This window comes from Solanum pennellii, chromosome 11 (genome assembly GCF_001406875.1).
Source record: "Solanum pennellii chromosome 11, SPENNV200".
Lineage (NCBI taxonomy): Eukaryota > Viridiplantae > Streptophyta > Magnoliopsida > Solanales > Solanaceae > Solanum > Solanum pennellii.
This window is the reverse complement of record NC_028647.1, coordinates 13,886,204-13,890,970: the sequence shown is the minus strand read 5'-3', so window position 1 is coordinate 13,890,970 and position 4,767 is coordinate 13,886,204. Positions and strand designations below refer to the sequence as shown.

The window sequence follows — 4,767 nt, the reverse complement described above, 5'->3', positions numbered from 1 at the left end:
ACGTGTCCCAAGCTTTCATGCCATAAACATTTAGAATCAAGCAAGTAAGAAGAAACAAAATCTTTATTCATATCAACTGTAATTACATTGAGTTTGAAAAGGTCATCACTAAGGTAGCCTTTTCCTACATACATATCATTTTTGCTTACTACTACTTTATCAGAAACAAATACACATTTAAATCCAAACTTGGTAAGAACTGGAATTGAAATTAAATTCTTTCTCAATGCTGGAACATATGAGACCTTATTCAAAGTCACCACCTTGCCTAATGTCATCTTTAATAGGACTTTGCCAGTTCCTTCCACCTTTGCAACAACGGAGTTTGCCATAAACAACTTCTCATCTTTAAGTGTTGGAGTATATGATGAAAATAATTCTTTGTTGGCAAAAACATGGCATGAGGCACCAGAATCTATCCACATTCTCTTAGATTTCCAACCAAGTTGCATTCTAAAAGCATTGCACAGAGATCGTCCATTTCTCCTTTGGATTCAGCCAAGTTTGCTTGATCCTTTTTTTTCTTGTCCTTCTTAGGACCCCGGCATTCAGTAGCCCTATGACCATGTTTACCACAGTTGAAGCAGTTTCCATTGAATTTCTTCTTAGGGGGATTGCTTTTTGGACCAGATGTTTTCTTTCTTAGGAGGATTGCTTTTTGGACCAGATGTTTTCTTTCTTTTCTTTAATTTTGTGGGATCTTCTTCAACAAAATTTACTCCAGATATTGCTGAATTACCACGTGACCTCTTTTCTGCAGCCTTATTATCCTCTTCGATTCTCAACCTTACTATGAGATCTTCAACAGTCATCTCCTTGCGTTTGTGTTTCAAGTAGTTTTTGAAGTCCTTCCACAATGGAGGTAACTTTTCAATAATTGCAGCCACTTGAAAGACATCATTCACAATCAATCCTACATTAAAGATTATGTGAGTATTAAGGGAAAACTTAATATTTCTAACATAGGCATTAAAAATTTTTTGTACCTTCAGCAAGGAGATCATGGATTATGACCTGCAATTCTTGAACTTGGGTGACGACGGTCTTACTGTCTATCATCTTATAGTCCAGAAATTTTGCCACTATGAATTTCTTCATTCCGGCATCTTCTGTTTTGTACTTCTTTTCTAAAACATCCCAGAGTTCTTTTGAGGTTTTGACATTGTTGTACACATTGTACAGATCATCTTGCAGACCACTCAGGATATAATTTTTACACAAAAAATCTGAGTGTGTCAATGCTTCTGTTATCAAGAATCGTTCATCAGACGAAGTTTCATCTGACATAACGGGAACATTCTCATTAATGAGCTTCTGCAGACTCAACGTAGTGAGATAGAAGAACATTTTTTGCTGACATCTCTTAAAGTCGAAATCCAGAAAACTTTGCAGGTTTCTCAGCCGGCGCTAAGGAAGCATTTGAACGATTATGTGCAACCGATGTTGTTGCAGCACTTATTGTTGCAGCACTTATTGTTGCAGCACTTACTGTTCCAGCATTTTTTTTGACTTGAATTAGTCTTTTTTTTTTTCTTCTGTCACAAATGGCAGATAAATTAAGTATTTGAAATACTAACAGTAAAGAACAAATCTTTACACAAACTGTTTCTGATTCAACGATAAAGTTTTTATGTTCTTTTAATCGTTAATCGAATGAATTTTAAAAATTCAAACATAGTAGAAAACCATAAAGGTTTTATTCTCCAGAAACCTCAAATACAGAAACTTTTTTAAATTTCTTAATTTTGTTATTTTAACCTGTATTTATAAGGTTAACCAATAAACAGAAACAGAAACAAGATGAAGCAGAAAATACATAAAATACAAGAAGTATTCCGAGTCCACAGATGCTACTGTGTGTCCTTAAGAAATTTAATCCCCTCACTGTATCCAAGGTTATGGATTAATTTCTCCCAAGATAAAACGGATTAAACCTGTTAAAGAAATAGCGGTACCTCAAAGTTCTTTAACTTCAACGAACTTCAGAACAGCAACAAGTCAGACAGACTCAGTCGATCGACACTTTGATTTATTTGAGAGAAAAATATATGTAGAGAAGGAAAATTTCAATGTTTGAAAAATCGAAAATTGACTTTCTTTTATAGCATTTTCAGCAAGAAACGTGTCTGTTTAGAGAAATCTGTTCAGACCCGTTTTGTCCAGAAAGTTTTGTCTTTTGGAAAAAATAACAACTTTTCGGAGAAAATGTGTCTGTTAGAAAAATAACGGCTTTTCGGAAAGTAACGACTTTTTGGAAAGTAACGACTTTTCGGAAAGAGTAACAACTTTTCGGAATGTTACCGTTACTCGCAAATTTATAAGAGATAATATTAACAGGATTTATTTGGTTTAACAAAAACTGATTAAAGAAATTTTGTCCAAAAAATTTATCAATCAAATTCGAAGCCGAGCGAGCGACAACGATGGCGCGAGGGGGCATCTTCTTCTTAGCTCTTTAAGAAGTAATGGAAGTATCTCCTTATATAAGGACAACAATTTCCCTTTCTTTTTGCCGATATGGGAGAAATGACTTTTCATTTGTACTTTGCAATTGACTTTTCATTTTCCCTCCAAAATAGTTCCCTCACTTTTCATATTCTCTCTCTTTTCTTTTCTCATTCACACTTGCTAAACCCAACACACATTAGAAATTTGTACACGCGACAACCATATTTTGAGGGTATTTTCAAATTTATTAAAAAGATTTCACATTTTATTAAAATGTTTGAATTTTAGATTAACTTATCTTGATGAGATAAAATGAGTGTCAAACCGTCCATTTTTGAATCGTGACAAAAACGAGACCCAATACACTAATAATAGAAAACATATTGATCCACCACTTGAATTTTACATGAACCATGACTCTTGTGTCATAACGCTACATGAACCATGAGTCTTGTGTCATAACAACCCATTAAAAGAAAGAGAAAATATGGAAAAGAAACCTATATTAAATTTAAAAGTAGAACAAACTAGTACTCTTCCATTTATACTATTAAACAAAAACATACTCAAGTAGCACAAGTTGTGGTAAAGCTCCACAACCAATATTACATATTACATAGTACAAGTCGTGGTAAATCTCCACAGCATAATATAATGCGCTTTTATTCATTTCATACATAGAGTACTTGCAGATTAAGAAATAGCAACATTGCTTTTCTGGAGATTATTTTCTCCTTCAGATTCTCCCTTACAAATAAATATTCCATCTGCCTTGAGATAAAAACATTCCTTTTTACCCGCACAACAGTTGGTGCATAGTTGATCAACTCTTTTCGTTTGTAAAGCTGGGCAAAGCTCATAATCAATTCGAGTGTCACATTCTTTTGTGCAGGCCTTGGCGTTTGCATATTCGAAATCACTAGCAAGCAAAAAGCATTCCTGTCGTACAACATAAATAGTCAAGTTAATTATGTAGCAATACTAAAATGTTAAAATGTTGCTTGATTATAAAAGTAATTAAGTGAAAAGAAAGAAGAAGAATGAGAAAAAACTTACCAAATAAAAGGAGAAGAGCAACTGTGTGAATAGTCATATTCTCACAGTAATTAGATAGGTACGTCTCATTCTTTTGTTGGTTCCCCATTAAATGAGAGAGCTAATAGTACAAACACCTGAAAATTCAATGACTTTGTAACTTTATAATAATGCACGCAAATATTAATTAGATTGACATTCTCTTGTTGGTTCCCCATTAAAAAAAAACAAGTTCTCATGTGAAATAAATTAAAATGTTCTTTGTTTATTGTTTGATTAAAAAATATTCTTGTTATTAATATTTTGATTAAAAAATGTCTTATAGTTTGTTTAAAAATACCTTTATAATTATGAAAATGGGTCAAAAATGTCCTTTTCTGAATAAGTATATATTTTTATCTTTCCATCCACATTTTTTTCTTGATTAAATTATTAAAGAACTATGATCTTGTTTCCTTTCTTTTAAATTCATTTTAATAAATAAAAATGTAGGAAACACTTGTTTTCCTCTTTAATCTCATTTTATCAATTAAAATTGAGAAAATGGTCTAAAACCCCTCCAATCTCAACTACACACTCTAACTTCACGGGTGTCTTATAATCCCCCTGAATTGTTTAAAACTAAAATAATTTACTCTCTAGCTTACGTGGCACAGTGAGTGTATCTCACACTCTTAGAGAGAGTGAGAACCAACACAAATAGTAAATGTGTATTTTTAGTTATTCATTTCTTATTAATTTTCTTTCTTCTTCACAACAACATAAATCAAATCTATGGCACCACCAAAAGTCTTCACCATCTTGAAATCATTCCTATCACTACATTAATTGATAATCAAAATTATTTATAGCAATTTTATCCATTACTCTCCAAAATCAAGAACTATATATCAAAAATCTTTGATACATGCACCAAGATTTTTTTAAAAAAAAATCAAAGTAAATTAAGCTTGGATAAGCTTAATAAGTGAACACCCAAATGATTTTCTTCAATAAACTTTGAATATTAAGATAATTTTTTTATCTTATATTTAATACCCAACAAATTCACGGCTAATTTTAATAATTTTTCCTTTTCCTACGCATCTGAAATGTTAGCTTTTGTTCTTCATCTTCTTCATTCCATTGCTTTGAAATTTGATGCAAAACCACCCTAAATCATCTCCAAATTTTCTTAAATTTTAGATATAAGCTTCTCTCAACGTTTTCAACCTTTTGATATATTACCCATTCAAAATGGTGCTCATTTGTGGCAAGTCAAATTGTTAGTTCAAGCTTTTTAAC

General features: G+C 32.1%; 1 long non-coding RNA gene across 1 annotated transcript; it reads right to left on the bottom strand.

Annotated features, from left to right (window-relative positions):
* Nucleotides 1-2,958: 2,958 nt before the first annotated feature.
* Nucleotides 2,959-3,604, bottom strand: LOC107004241. The gene is made up of 2 exons (XR_001454710.2): nt 3,505-3,604; nt 2,959-3,387 (listed from the first exon to the last, which is right to left on the bottom strand). It is a non-coding gene; the product is annotated as an uncharacterized LOC107004241 (long non-coding RNA).
* Between the last annotated feature and the right edge of the window lie 1,163 nt (nt 3,605-4,767).